Below are 16402 nucleotides of genomic sequence, written 5' to 3'. Positions count from 1 at the left end.
TAATTAGCCTGCAACTAATAAAAATAAATGGAAAAAAATTACTGAATGGTTACTGTTGTGATATGGCTTTGTGTTTGTGGAGTATCAGCTTGGCCTCACTCCAGTGAATATCTGCCCCTGGGATAAGTGGGTCATTACAGTGGTGGATTGGAATTGACTGGTATGGTGGTTAGTGCCTCAGTCAGTAGAGACAGCCTCAAAGGGATGCAGTTGAAATGATGCAAGTCTGCACATTGAAAATGGCACTTTGCCCTCTTTCAGCTCAGGTTCTGTTACCCAAAGGAGAACATCTCAATAATGATGTGTCTGCTAAGGTGTGTATTAAAAACTGTTTACAAATTAAACTCAAGTATAGCTAAACAGCAGGCACAGTTCTATGAACAATTTTGTAAACAGCTTAGCTGGCTCCTTATTTGGCAATTTTTCCTATTTGGATGAAGTCTGAATTACTTTGCCACATTCAAGTGGAAAAATCCTGGACATTATGTAAATCCCTGGACACTTAGATCATCTGTTTAAAATTTTTCTTTAAAATAATTAGAAATTCTGGTCCTATCAAAATGACTCCCCATTAAGTGATTGGATGTTTTGCTCCCAGTGTGGCCCTGACTTATTTGCCTCTGTGCTTGGATTTGCTAAGTTGTAACTCTAATTTGTCATGACTCCAAGCTCCTTTTTAAGAGGAAAGTTCTCATAATTACATCCTGGATGGAGCCAGATCTTTGGTTGCCCTGACATGGTCCTAAAAAATTGTACTTCCATAATATCTGCCTTCTATTTACTGGAACCATCAGGTAACTGGGTTTTAGAGGTCACAGAGATGACATGAGACTGAGTTTGGGAGGTGATTTTAACAAATATTTGAGCATTTAAGACAGTTACAGCCTTATTAATTTGAACTATTACTTTAAAATCTTTGAATAACTAAATTGCTTATGTGCACACACAATTATATTTAAAATGTATCAGTAGTTCACCTGTTTTGTCTGTATAAACAAATTGTAGCCTCAGGGTGAAGAACTTTGAGCTATCAACAATTTTTAGCTTAATTTACTTTAATCTCTTTGGGCAATTTTTCAAAATGTAAGTGTCTCCCTTTGGTCTCTGTCCAGATCATGAGATTATCAAATAAAATAGTGTGTTTATGTTTCATAGATGTGTTTTAGAAAAGGGAGGAACAGGAGTAGCTGATATATACAGGATACTTTAAGATAGATTTTGTGTTTCCCTTCTTTCATGCAGTTTTCTGTATGTATGTATATATATATACATATACACATGGATATATTCCTTTTCCTCTTGTACCAGTTTCCTTTAATTTAATTTTTCTACTAATCATCTCTTAGAAAGACTTTTTATCATGATTTTCCTCTCTGTTTGAATTAATGATTCCAGTTTTTCAGTGATACTGAAGAGTTGACTTCAGAAATATATCTATCTATGTAAAAATGCATTCCTTTGTGAGCAGCTCTGCCCACAGGGATGGTGTTGGCTTTGGAGCTGAGGGTAATGTATTATTATGAGATTGGTATATTTGTTTAGATTATATATCTCTATATAGACATGACATTGCATGCAATTTAAATTTATCTGGAGGCCAATAATATATTTATTATGATATTAGTGAAATTCTATGAATGAATACAAATTAAAATAAGGTGAGTTTTCACCTAATTTGTTTTAAATATATTAGTTTAATAATGATAATATTTAGAATTGGCAAGGCTGTAGGGAAAATTACTGTTTAATACTCTGTAATACACAATTTATGGCAATAAAAGATGTTTCAAAGCTTTGAGAGAGGAATGTTACAGAGTCTATCAAATGTAAACATATGCATATTTTTGACATGGTGATGATATAGGATTTCTTCAACAGAAATATTCAAACCACTAAGTAAAGATTTCTGTAAGGGATGTTCCTTATGGACCTGTATGTGAGGCAAAATATTAGAAATAAAATTAATTCCAAGCAAAAATGGACTGGTTAAAAGAACTATGTTGTAACCATAAAATGGAATAATGTTTGTATGTGTGTATAAGTTTCTCAGTCATGTTCAACTTTTTGTGACCCCACGGACTGTAGCCTACCAAGCTCCTCTGTCCATGGGATTTCCCAGGCAAGAATACTGGCTTAGGTAACTATTCCCTTCTCCAAGGATCTTCCCAGTGCAGAAATCAAACTCAGGTCTCCCGCACTGCAGGCAGATTCTTAACCGTCTGAGCCACCAGGGAAGCCCCAAATAGAATAATATGTAGCAATTAAAATGAGGAGAATTCATAAATACTGACAAATAGTCTTCATACAAATTTTAATTAGGATTTCATGTATATTATTGCATTGTATGCACTTTCATGTGGAATAAAGCACATTAAAGAATGTACATGTACCTACACACAAATGCACATTTGAAGAGCTTGCACTAAACTGTTAATTGAGGACCCATGAGTGCTTACGGTTGGGAGAGGTCCTTTGACTGTAACGTTTGTATCATTCTATCTGTATGTACTATTTTCCAACGGTGATAACTTACATAAATAAATGCCTTGTATTTAAGTTATTCTTCTTTAGTTCAGAACTATGTTTTAAAAAATAATTTTGGCATTTTTTTCCTTTCAGGTCAATTCAAAAACTTACATTCTGCTGAGGTGTTGAGGAGTCATAAAGCCAATATCCTGCCAGTAAACAGAACATTTATCAGATGCATATGTAAATACATGATCCAAAGGAGGGGAAGTTTTTTAAAATAGTCTGTTGTCAATAGCATTCTCCTCTTGCTGGAAAAGCAAATGAGAATACCGATCTAACCCCTTTACATTCATAAAACCATTCAATCTTTAAAACAACCTTTTTGGATGATGTTACTTTCCCATTTTACACAGAATGAAACTGAGGCACAGAGAGGTTGTCTGACATATTGCAGGTACTTAGAAGAAAGAAGCAACTGAAATGTGAAAAATGACGTATTTACATGGATTTCTTTAAGGTGAAAGTTGAAAGTGTTAGTCACTCAATCGTGTCCAACTCTTTGTGACCCCATGGACTGTAGCCTGCCAGGTTCCTCTGTCCATGGAATTCTTCAGGCAAGAATATTGGAATGGGTTGCCATTTCCTTCTCCAGGGCATCTTCCTGACCCAAGGATTGAACCCAGGTCTCCCACATTGCAAGCAGATTCTTTACTGTCTGCTGCTGCTGCTAAGTCTCTTCAGTCATGTCCGACTCTGTGCAACCCCATAGGTGGCAGCCCACCAGGCTCCACCGTCCCTGGGGTTCTCCAGGCAAGAACACTGGAGTGGGTTGCTATTTTCTTCTCCAATGCTTGAAAGTGAAAAGTGAAAGTGAAGTCGCTCAGTCGTGTCCGACTCTTCGCGACCCCATGACTGCAGCCTACCAGGCTCCTCCGTCCTTGGGATTTTCCAGGCAAAAGTACTGGAGTAGGTTGCCATTGCCTACTCCGTTTTACTGTCTGAGTCACCACCAAAGCTTTTACTAATTATTTCCAGTTGATCTCCAGTCTGGTTATATGTCTCTACTTAAGATACCTCCTACCTGAGATTAGTATGGGTATATGTGACTAACTTTCATGAGACAAACAACATATACCAGGACATTGTTATATTTTAAAAATATTTAAGCTATTTTTATCACATTTTAATGTCTATAAGGTTGAATATTAAAATTTAAACTATAATGCCAGGAAATTAATTTGTTTAATATAACAACTCTGAAAAAAGCAATTAATATATGATTAGTTACTGATACACCCCTAGAAGGTCCATAATGAAACCCAAGTTTTCTGACCTCAAAATCTATATAATTTGATTCTACACACCATGTATTCATTCTTCTTTCTCTGTGCCTTGACCATGCCATTGCCCTTGTTCATTCTCTAAATTATAATTTTATAAATTTAGAATTGTCTAAATTCTTGTGTCAAAGGTTAGCTCATATTATCTTTTCTGAAGTCTGCATATCATGCTGTTATTTTCCCTTCTGAAAGTTATCATGTACATGCATTGTTTCAGGAGTGCTCATTCTCTCTCCCTCTGTTGGAGAAGGTGCTGAATTGTATTCCTTGCACTATCAGACATGCTATTCAGTGAGAAATATAAACAGCGTAGGTTTTATGCAGACATCTTATGAACAATGGTATTTCACAGGCACACTGGAAAGAAATAGACATTATTACAAAGAAAGTCTCATGGCAGTCACTGAACACTGAACTTGGAATTCTAAGGTATGAAGAAGCTCTTGATTTTGGCTAATGAATGTCTGGGAATAAAACTAACAAAGACAAAAGAAAGTTACTGGGATTCTTCAACCTGACTGTCAGAGGAACTGTGACCAGGCTCTGAAACTGGCACTCTCTCATTTCTGGAAGCAAGCGCTGGAGCCGGTTTGCCTGGGCCCCAGGGTTCAATGCAGTTCCTTTTGGATAGATTCAGTTTTATGAATGTTATTAAATTTAATTAAATGACTGTGCACACAGCACAGCATTTGATATTTGGTGGAACATGACTTACCTAACCTGGAGGGTTTTTTGTTGTTGTTGTTGTTGTTGTTGTTTTTCATTTATTTTTATTAGCTGGAGGCTAATTACCTTACAATATTGTAGTGGTTTTTGTCATACATTGACATGAATCAGCCATGGATTTACATGTATTCCCCATCCAGATCCCCCCTCCCTAACCTGGAGGTTTTTCAGCTAATGTGTTTTAGGCGCTCAGTAAGTGTACAGAATAAATGAATCACAATTTACAGGAAACCTTCCAAATTATTGGCTCTTAGGTGTGTCTAAGTGATAAAGTAAGTTCAGATTCCTAAGTTGACATTTCTAAAAGGCAGAGACAGAGAGAAGGGCTGGTGGGTAAGCAGTTCATTTTGGAAAACAGATTGAATGCTGTAAATGGAGGTGATCAAGACAAAGAAAGAATGTAAGTGCATCTAAGACTGTGATAAGATGGATACCATTGATCCCCTGGCTCTTAACTACTGATAATCTAGGCTTTCCTTATAAAATTATATACAAATAAAGGGCTTTCCTGGTGGTTCAGATAGTAAAGAGTCTGCCTGCAGTGAAGGAGGCCTGGGTTGAATCCTTGGGTCGGAAAGATCCCCTGGAGAAGGGAATGGCTACCCACTCCAGTATTACGGCCTGGAGAATTCCATGGACAGAGGAGCCTGTTGATCTGCTGTCTGTGCAGTTGCAGAGTCTTCCTTAAGATATGTTAATTCTTCATATTACCATGTGATTGATGAAACAGAATCTTCTAAGACACTCAACCAGCAAGTGTCAGGAAGGAAAGCAGGAGATACACTGGAGAGAGGTGTTTTGAGGAATCACAAGGATCAAGCTGTTATCAGGATATAATTGTTAGCAGCTGGTTGTTGAACAGATGGCTGGAGAAAAAGGTAGGTCAGGAAGCTGTAACAATGCAAACAATGTCCAACACATTCAGTGATTACTAACTAAAAAGAATATTCTTTTGTAGGCTTTTCAGCTTAGAGAGAAGCTTGCATCAGCCCATAGTAAATGGGGAATCTCAAACAATGTGATGCAATTCATTTTTTTGGGCATTGCAAAGAATCCAGAGCTACGGAAAATACTCTCTGCTGTGTTTCTAATCATGCATGTGTCCACCATTTTGGGAAACCTCATTGTGGTAACTGTGGTCACAAGTCAGAGTCTGAGATCACCCAAGTATTTTTTCCTTATCTTTTTATCCCTTTTGGATGCCACCTACTCTTCTGCCATTGCCCCCAAGATGATTGTGGACTGCCTCTCTGAGAGTGCTAGCATCTCCCTGGAAGGCTGCATGGCCCAGCTCTTGGCTGAGCACTTCTTTGGTGGAGTGGGCATCCTCCTCCTCGCCATGATGGCCTATGACCGCTCCATGGCCATCTGTAAGCCTCTTCACTACATTACCATCATGAGGCCTCGTGTGTGCTGCCTGTTGCTGGGAGTGGCTTGGCTGGGGGGATCCATACATGCAACAATACAGCTTCTCTTTATGTATCAAGTACCCTTCTGTGGCCCTAACATCATTGATCATTTATGTGTGATTTGTTTCTGTTGCTGACACTGGCCTGCCTGGACAACTGCACCCTGGGCCTCTTAGTCATCCTCAACAGTGGGGTGATGTGTGTTACCGTCTTCCTCATTCTCATCACCTCCTATGTGGTCATTCTCTGCTCTGTGAGTCCTGCAGCTCCAAAGGGTGGCAGAAAGCCCTCTCCACCTGTGGCTCCCACCTCATGGTGGTCATTATGTTCTTTGGGCCTTGCATTTTCTTGTATTTGAGGACTGTGGCCACCTACCCCATAGACAAGGTGATGGCTGTGTCTTTTACCATCACTGCTCCCATGTTAAATCCCCTGATCTACACCTTTAGGAATACAGAGGTAAAAAATGCCATGAGGAAACTGTGGTTGAAACAAGGGGCCTTGTGCAGTCATTAACTTACATGCTAAGAGAAATTCTTTCCTGAAGGACAATGAGGTCTTACCTCCCATTCATTATGACCCACTTGGAACACAACAAATAATGCAAGTCTGGTTAAGAATGCAAATCAATTTAAGGTAATAAAATTAGGTATTGCCTACCTCTCAAGTACATTTTATATTTCATCCCTTTTCTTAAGGTTCTTTGTCTCTCTCTCTGTCTCTCCCTTCCTTTTTAACCTGTCTTGTATAATTCAAGTCTTCCTCAATTCGGAACTTATGTTTATCTGATTCAATTTACTGCTGGAATTCTCTTCCCAGAAATTTTGCTTGTCTTCTTCCAGCTTATTTTATCTACTTTCAGAAGAGTTCCCATCTTGTTAGACAAGTTTTCTCTGATGACTTTTTCTAGTCATTCCCCTCTATTATTCCCTAACTCGTCATCTGGTTATATCCTTCACATTAATGATTACAAGTTGTACTTTAAAAATTATTTCTTGATTTTTATTTCCTCTGTTTCCCCCTAAGATTATAATCTCTGTAAGGGCAGGCATCATATTTATTCATTCATGTTTCGTGTAGAACACTGCCAGCCACTTACTAGGTGCTCAACAAATATTATTAAATGAATATAAGTCTAAAAGAAATAGATTTTTAAATATTTGGAAATTGGGTAAAAATTAAGGGAGAATACATAAATATTAACTCTTTAGGTGATAGAATCTTCCTATCTTTTTTGGAAGATAGAATCTTTCTACAGTTTTCATGCTACCAAATGTCCTTTTTGGAAGTTCTAGAAGGAAGTATAATTTCAAGTTAGTAGTTTATTGTTTAATATGGAAGACACCACTACAAACGTTCTATACTACTTTTTTTCTTCCTTTAGAGGAGCTGAATAAGAAATAGCCATGTCAGCATAATTCAGAATCTGTTGTCTATATCTTGAAGTTATATAATGCTTTATGAGAAGAGAGCAACTATATAGACATAATTTTTTCTTTAACTATGGGAAGAACTACCCTTGCTGTTAGATCTGAGAGCTTAGTTTCTAAATCCAAAAGATGTTATTTTCTTCCAGATCTTGCTTTGGTTGTCACTAGAGACACATTGATGCTTTTCAAAATTGCATTGCTTAAATAGGTATATGGGAAGACTAAGGTTTTAGTCTAACTTAGTGTTCTGTTATGGTTTTCTTACTTTTTAAAAATATATGATGTATATGATGATAATAATTACAGTATCAGTTTAGTATTTCATACAAGCAAAACATATAAAACAGTATTTTATCTTTAAACACAGCATGTGTGTGTGCAAAGGCATTTCACATTAATTGTGAACTCTTTCCAATAACTATGAAGTACATATACTTTTTGAAGAATCTTTGCCAAGTTTGTATGAAGCATCAGATACTCTTATCGGATTGGGGAGTTTAGTAATGACTAAGGCAATACATTTGACTTTTGTCCTGGCGTTGACTTCCTCCAGAAGTCAAGAATACTAAAGATACTAAAGAAGACAAGATATTAAAATGAAAATAAGGTCATAAGTTGATAACTGATACTCAGAAAATTTTAATGAAGTGGCACATGTGTGATTGGATGGCTCTAGTTAGGTGAACAAAGGGGGCTTTTCTTAGAGTGCACTTCAAAACTGAGGTCTGAATGATGAGATAGGACCATCCTTAAGCACATCAGTGGCAATAACATTCAAGGCAAGAGAAAAGTTTGGGGGTACACACTAAGATAGGAACCACCCAGAAGTGAAGATCAAGGTAATCTATATACAGAGGACAGGAGAGAGCCTGGTAGAAGGTGAAATATAAAAAATAGGCAGAGCTATGATAAAAAAATTCTACTATTTTCTAAATCTCAGATTCAAAAAGAGCATGGACTTCAAAATAATTCTATTAGAATAATAATTAAAAGTCAAACCCTTCATGAGCTTATAGATGACATAGAAAATTGCTGTAAAACATCTTTGCACAGAACTTCCATTTAAATTTTGCCACATCAATAGTGGAGTGTAATATTTACTGCCTGCTTACAATATCTAAAATTTGAATTTCTAGATTCACTTTACAACTCTTTTCCCTGTTTCATGTCAAAGAACAAGTAGAAAAAATTCATGGCACTGTAATAACCTTGAACTGTGTAAGAACATTTGAGGGTCTTTTTTTTTTTCTGTTTTAATTGTTGAATTCAAGATAGGGAAGATCACAATGAGGGCCCTAACCTTAGATATTTGTGATATTTTGGTAATTTTTCAGCATCAGGTGTAGATATATAATTTATCTCTTATATTACTTAAGTAAGAGCTCTTCTGGTGATTCATGCAGAAATTATTTCCTGTCATTTAGATGCCACAATATTTTCCTCTAATCTGTTCTATCAGTTCAGTTCAGTTCAGTTGCTCAGTCGTGTCTGACTCTTTGTGACCCCATGAACCACAGCACGCCAGGCCTCCCTATCCCATCACCAACTCCCAGAGTCCACCCAAACCCATGTCCATTGAGTCGATGATGCCATCCAACCATCTCATCCTCTGTCATCCCCTTCTCCTCCTGCCCTCAATCTTTCCCAGCATCAGGGTCTTTTCCAATGAGTCAGCTCTTCGAATAAGGTGGCCAAAGTATTGGATTTTCAGCTTCAACAATCTGTTCTATATGTCCCCCTAATTATTTCACACAAAATAGCTTTATTCAATAAACATTTATTTAGCAGCTCAATGGATGAAATTTTTTTATCTTTTGAAATAAACCTTGGTCTTACTGGTTATTTTTATAGAAACTTGCTGTTGCTAATATTAGACTGTAAACTATACGTTATCTATGTCAGAGTTGAAAAATTAAATACTACTCATGATACAAAAATATCAAAGTGTAGGAATGAAATGGTGCTTTAATTTGAAGTAGCGTATTGGTAAAAAAAAAAAAAAAAAAAAAAAAAAAAACTGCTGCAAGCATCAAACTTACTGGGAAACATTAGATGAACTTATTTCCTATTTCAGTTAGAAAATGTAAGCCATCCAAAGAAATTTCTCCAGACTCTTACCACTTTATATACTCATTTTCCAGTACCCATTCAGTTATATACAGGCTTCCATGGTGATTCAGATGGTAAAGAATCTGATTTCAATGCAGGAGACCTGGGTTCAGTCCCTGGGCAGGGAAGATCCCCTGGAGAAGGGAATGGCTATCCACTCTAGTATTCTTGCCTGAAGAATTCCATGGACAGAAGAGCCTGGCAGGCTACAGTACATAGGGTTGCAAAGAGTCAGACACAACTGAGTGGCTAACATTCAGTTATATGATAACCTCTTGATTCTTCTAAATGCATTTTCTATTCAATCCGAAGGCAACCAACATCATACGCATTGGACTTCGTCTTATACTTCACATGAAGACATTGATAAAAAATATCTTCTATCTCTATTAATTCATCTGCATTTCCCTTTTTCTGAATCATTGTATGTCAGCAAAGAACTAATATATTATCTAGCTCATCCTTAAAAATAAAATATCTTAATCCCATTTCCTTTATCATCTATGACTTCATTTCATTCTCTTTGCTTTGTAACAAAAATCAGAGGATTCTGTAATACCCGACTCCAATTTCTCTCCTTCTATTCTCTTTAACCATATTCATTCACACTTCAGTTATTATATTAACACTGGAAATGCTCTTTTCAATGTCATCTGTGATCTCTATGCCACTAGATATAACACTCATCACTTGCTTCTCATATTACAAAATCCATCAGCAACATTTCTTCCAGTCTTCTTTGGCACACTCTCTTTAAAAGACCACAATTCCCAGATTAACTCCAGGTCAGATGGCTTTCCTGAGGTTGAAACCTGGAAATCCAATTTTCTTCATAGTATTCCTCCTGAGACTAACAGATTTCTTAAACTGAATAAGGCTAAAGCTGTGCCCTCATTCTTTCTTCATCCCCAAACCTACTTCAGTTACAACATTCTCTGTCTCACCCGGTGGCATATCTGGTCTCTGATTTTCACCCCACATCCATCAGAAAATCTTTTTGGCTCAAACTTCACTGGTGGTAGTCATGGTTTAGTCGCCAAATCATGTCCAGCTTTTACAACCCCAGGGACTGTGGCCCACCAGGCTCCTTTGTCCATGGAATTTTCCTGGCAAGAATACTGGAGTGGGTTGCCATGCTCTCCTCCAGGGCATCTTCCTAATCCAGGGATCAAACCCACATCTCCTTTATTGCAGGCAGATTCTTTTCTACTGAGCCACATGGAAAGCCTGTAGACCTGTTACCTAGTATTAAACTGCTATCATTTTCACCTGAATTATTGAAATGCCTCAAACCTTTTTGTTGTTGTTCAGTCACTTGGTTGTGTCTGACTATTTGACCCCATGGACTGCAGCACATCATCCTTCCCTGTCCTTCATCATCTCCTGGAGCTTGCTCAAATTCATGCCCATCAAGTCGTTAATGCCATCCAACCATCTCATCCTCTGTCATCCCCTTGTCCTCCTGCCTTCAATCTTTCCCAGAATCAGGGTTTTTCTAATGAGTTTGCTCTTTGCATCAGGTGGCCAAAGTATTGGAGCTTCAGTTTCAACAACAGTCCTTTCATTGAATATGCAGTGTTGATTTCCTTTAGGATGGACTATTTCGATCTCCTTGCAGTCCAACAGACTTTCAAGAGTCTTCTCCAACACCACAGTTCAAAAGCATTAATTCTTCAATGTTCAGCCTTTTTTATGGTCCAGCTCACAAGCATATATGACTACTGGTAAAACCATAACTTTGACTAGACGGACCTTTGTTGGCAAAGTAATCTTTCTGCTCTTTAATGTGCTGTCTAGGTTTATCACTTTTCTTCCAAGAAGCAAGCATCTTTTAATTTCTTGCTACAGTCACTCTCTGCAGTGATTCTGGAGCCCAAGAAGATAAGTCTGTCACCGTTTCTACCGTTTCCCCACATCTATTTGCCATGAATTGATGGGACCAGATGCTATGATCTTAGTTTTTTAAATGTTGAGTTTTAAGCCAGTTTTTTCACTCTCATCTTTCACTTCATTCCTACTCTTCCTGTTTTTATTTTGGCATCATCTGTTCTAGTACTCTATCCTCAGCGCAACACTCACTATTATCCATTAAACTAGCAAGTCAGATTGTATCACACTTTACAAGTGCTCTCCGTGTCACTCAGGGTAAAAGCTAAAATTCTTATAATTAGTAAATTCAGGTAGCTCTAACTGGCTGCCTTGCTATCTCTCTGAACCCGACTCTTATAAGTGACCCCTTACTGGCACCAGTCTGTCCCTCATAATGGCCAGTGGGTTCTTGCTCTAGAGTCTTTACATGGGCTCTGCATTGTATATTTCTCCCTGCATGGTATAATTTGTCCATCAGCATAGCTAATTCACTTTATATTTATAAATGGGAAGAGCCAGTATTTTAGTTAGTACTGCCCTTGAACCCAGGCAAGCAGGGCCACTATTCTCTCTACATGTTGAAGGTCTTCTGAGAATTTTTCTAAACTCTCTTCCGGTCTCTGGGACTAGGAAATACCTTCTAGTGGGATATTCCAGCTAGGGTTAGACTGCAGGGTTCTCATATCTGTCTTTCCCCTTTTGTGTGCTCTCTGATGCTCTATCCCACCCATGGGGTCCACCAGATATTCTCCAAGGCTCTGTATTCTTTGGCAATGAAGCTATATATGGCCCCGTGGCCAGAAGGGCAGTTTATCAAGCAAATAGCTTCCACTAGCTGGTTTTTTTTTCTTATGATATTGTATTCAATTGATTACTAAGATGGTGTTCACATTGCTGAATTGGGGGACACAAGACCCATTAAGTATCTAAACTATATGTGGTCCCTTTCTGACCCTTGACTTGGGCCAGATGCCTGGCCCTTCTCGGCTGTCACCTGTCCATGGCTGACTGCAGTACCACCATATACAGTGGTATAGGCACACATCCTATATCCTGTTCATTTTTCCTACTGACACCCAAGAAGGTCATCCCAGTCCTTCTGTAGGCTCCATGCTTTGCATCTGCCTGTTGCTCAGAGGGAGCTGTGCTTAAATCCTGCAAGGGCTTTACATTGTTTTATATTGTGGAGCTGGTTCTCTCTTGCTTCCATGGATGTGGTGGCACTGTGCTCTCCTGTGCTGGTGATAAACCATGAGTGGTGAGGAATATAACTAGCATGAATGGGGCCACTTTTCTTTGTCTGAAGTCAGGTCTTTCACCTATTGTGCCTACTGGTGGTGGTGACTGAAAGGCAGGCTGTGGTCAGTGTTGAAAAAATCACCTTCTAGGGATGCAGTGATTATAGCCTAAGGAATTTAAGGGATGACATGGTTGGAAGTTGAGTAATTCTTTACTTCTGGTATGCAATTCCTAGTATGACCAGAAAATGAATTAGTGTTCACATTTTACATCAGGCTCCAGTCCTCAAAATTTGTGTTTGTGCTCATTAATAAGGAAATATTGTTGAGAAAATAACTGGCCATTAATAACTGTGGACAGTCCAATAAACAATGCAGCTTATAGTAATGACATAAAGCATAATAAATATATGGTAAAAAGGAATTCAGAGGCATTATTCCAAAATACAAGGGTTCTAAAGAGAACAGGAGGAAGTGGGTTTTAGGACTGAACAAGAAGAGATGCTTGGATATCAGGAAGTTTCTTTCTGTGCTCTTATTGGATAAAAAACAAATACATAAGTACATCCTCTTTAACTGTGATTCTAAGTTCCCAGCACTAAATCACTATATCTCACACACCCATTAATTTTGTAATGTATTTTAGTCATATTATTATAGTGGAGTCCTTTACAAATTATATGGCTTGTTCTGTACACCCCAAGAGAGACCCTGATTTAAGAGACTACTGTTCTGTGATGAACTAACAGCACATCCCTAAATGACAAAGTATATTTTCATGGAAATTGATAATCCAGTTCTAATATTTATAAGGGAACAACATACTGGTTCCAAATAGGAAAAGGAGTACGTCAAGACTGTATATTGTAACCCTGCTTATTTAACCTATATGCAGAGTACATCATTAGAAACGCTGGGCTGGAAGAAGCACAAGCTGGAATCAAGATTGCTGGGAGAAGTATCAATAACCTCAGATATGCAGATGACACCACCCTTATGGCAAAAAGTGAAGAGGAACTAAACAGCCTCTTGATGAAAGTGAAAGAGGAGAGTGAAAAAGTTGGCTTAAAGCTCAACATTCAGAAAACTAAGATCATGGCATCTGGTCCCATCACTTCATAGGAAATAGATGGGGAAACAGTGGAAACAGTGTCAGACTTTACTTTTGGGCTCAAAATCAGTGCAGATGGTGATTGCAGCCATGAAATTAAAAGACACTTACCGCTTGGAAGCAAAGTTATAACCAACCTAGATAGCATATTAAAAAGCAGAGACTTGACTTTGTCAACAAATGTCTTTCTAGTCAAGGCTATGGTTTTTCCAGTGGTCATGTATGGATGTAAGAGTTGGACTGTGAAGAAAGCTGAGCGCTGAAAAATTGATGTTTTTGAACTGTGGTGTTGGATAAGACTCTTGAGAGTCCCTTGGACTGCAAGGAGATCCAACCAGTCCATCCTCAAGGAGATCAGTCATGGGTGTTCATTGGAAGGACTGATGCTGAAGCTGAAACTCCAATACTTTGGCCACCTCATGTGAAGAGTTGACTCATTGGAAAAGACCCTGATGCTGGGAGGGATTGGGGGCAGGAGGAGAAGGGGGCAACAGAGGATGAGATGGCTGGATGGCATCACCGACTCGATGGACATGAGTTTGAGTAAACTCCGGGAGTTGGTGATGGACAGGGAGGCCTGGCGTGCTGAGATTCATGGGGTCGCAAAGAGTCGGACACGACTGAGGGACTGAACTGAACTGAACTAATGCCTGGATTTGCAAAGCCTTGATGATAAAACAATATGAAAAGAACAGAGATAGGGGACTAGACTTACCAGACTACAGGCATATCATAAAGCTTTTTTTGTAATTTATTTTTGAGTGTGTGCCCAGTTAAGAAGAATTCTAAAGAATAGAAGAAATGGCCCAAAATTGAGCCATCTATCTTTGGAGATACACATTTTGTAAATTTTTTTCCCATTTATTTTTATTAGTTGGAGGCTAATTACTTTACAACATTGCAGTGGTTTTTGTCATACATTGAAATGAATTATCCATGGATTTACATGTACATTGTTGTTGTTAATAATGTAGTACTTAATATTCTTACAAAAAATGCTAATGAATGGCTCAAGGAAGGGCAAGAAGGGCAAGAAAGTGTGTCTTAAATCACAGGGCAGAGTCTTCTGATCTTAAATTTGTTCACTTAATTTTTCTCAGTGCACTTGATGTCAAATAGAACTGTATTTCTCCCAGAATTGCTCAAGCATTTAAATGGATGAAGTTCTGAGCTGCCCTAGTGCTAGTTATTGTGGCTTTGTCTCTTTCTTAAAATGAACTAAATTACTAAGACAACAGAGGAAAGAAGCCTCAGGTATCCATTAGGAAGGACACACATAACATTGAAAGGTTACTTGCAATTCCAGAAATAGTTGATACATTTAGGAAAATCAGCAGAGCAATATTGAGAGGCGAGAAAAGGATATGACATCTACAAAGAACACATTTCTCAGATTGTCAAGGGAAGGAATATGCTTAACTAGATAGGGAAAGAATAAATCTTTCCTAGTTGAAATGAAGAATAATCCTGGACCAAAAAGACAGGAATTTTCATGAATGTAATGGGAAGTTAATTAGAATGGGGTAGTATCTTAATTTAAGCTTGAAATATAATTGATGTCATTTAGTTGCTAGGTTGTGACTCTTTGTGACCCCATAGACTGCAGCACTCCAGGCTCCCCTATCCTTCACTATCTCCTGGAGTTTGCTCAAATTCGTGTCCATTGAGTCAGTGATGCTATCTAACCATCTTATCCTCTGCCACCCCTTCTCCTTTGTTGCCTTCAATCTTTCCCAGGATCACGGTCTTTTCCAATGAGTTTGTTCTTCACATCAGGCAGCCAAAGTGTTGGAGCTTCATTTTTAGCATCAATTCTTCCAATGAATATGCAGGGTTGATTTCCTTTAAAGCACAATTTATAATGACCAGCTTACTTCTAGTATCTCATATAGCTTTGAATATTGTATATATTACAAAGTTGAAACAGGAATTCACATTAGTTTCAGAATGATATTGGAATAGTATTATTGCCAAAATGAATGGAAAGTAATAGAAGGAAGTAGGAATAGTGGGGAGGCACCATTCCTGGATGGATCAGAAGTAAAAGATCTACAGAAGATGCTTGCTTGAGCAATAAATGCTGGAGAGAGTATGGAGAAAAGGGAACCCTCATACACTGTTGGTGGGAATGTAAACTGGTACAGCCACTATGGAGAACAGTGTGGAGGTTCCTTAAAAAAACAGGAAATAGAACTGTCATACGACCCAGCAATCCCACCTCCTGGACATACACACCAAGGAAACCAGATCTGAAAGAGACACGTGCACCCCAATGTTCATCGCAACACTGTTTATAATAGCCAGGACACGGAAGCAACCTAGATGTCCATCAGCAGATGAATGGATAAGGAAGCTGTGGTACATATACACTATGGAATATTACTCAGCCATTAAAAAGAATTCATCTGAATCAGTTCTAATGAGATGGATGAAACTGGAGCCCATTATATAGAGTGAAGTAACCCAGAAAGATAAAGACCAATACAGTATACTAACACATATATATGGAATTTAGAAAGATGGTAACTATAACCCTGCATGCAAAACAGAAAAAGAGACAGATGTACAGAACAGACTTTTAGACTGTGGGAGAAGGCAAGGTGGGATGTTCAGAGAAAACAGCATTGAAACAAGTTTATTATCAAGGGTGAAACAGATCACCAGCCCAGGTTGGATGCATGAGACGGGTGCTCAGGGCTGG

General features: G+C 38.3%; 1 pseudogene; it reads left to right on the top strand.

Annotated features, from left to right (window-relative positions):
* Positions 1 to 239: 239 nt before the first annotated feature.
* LOC110122465 (olfactory receptor 4C6-like) lies at positions 240 to 6460 on the top strand (annotated as a pseudogene).
* Positions 6461 to 16402: the final 9942 nt, after the last annotated feature.

This window comes from Odocoileus virginianus, unplaced genomic scaffold (genome assembly GCF_023699985.2).
Source record: "Odocoileus virginianus isolate 20LAN1187 ecotype Illinois unplaced genomic scaffold, Ovbor_1.2 Unplaced_Scaffold_32, whole genome shotgun sequence".
NCBI lineage: Eukaryota > Metazoa > Chordata > Mammalia > Artiodactyla > Cervidae > Odocoileus > Odocoileus virginianus.
The sequence above is the reverse complement of the archived record's forward strand: the minus strand, read 5'-3'. Positions and strand labels throughout refer to the sequence as shown.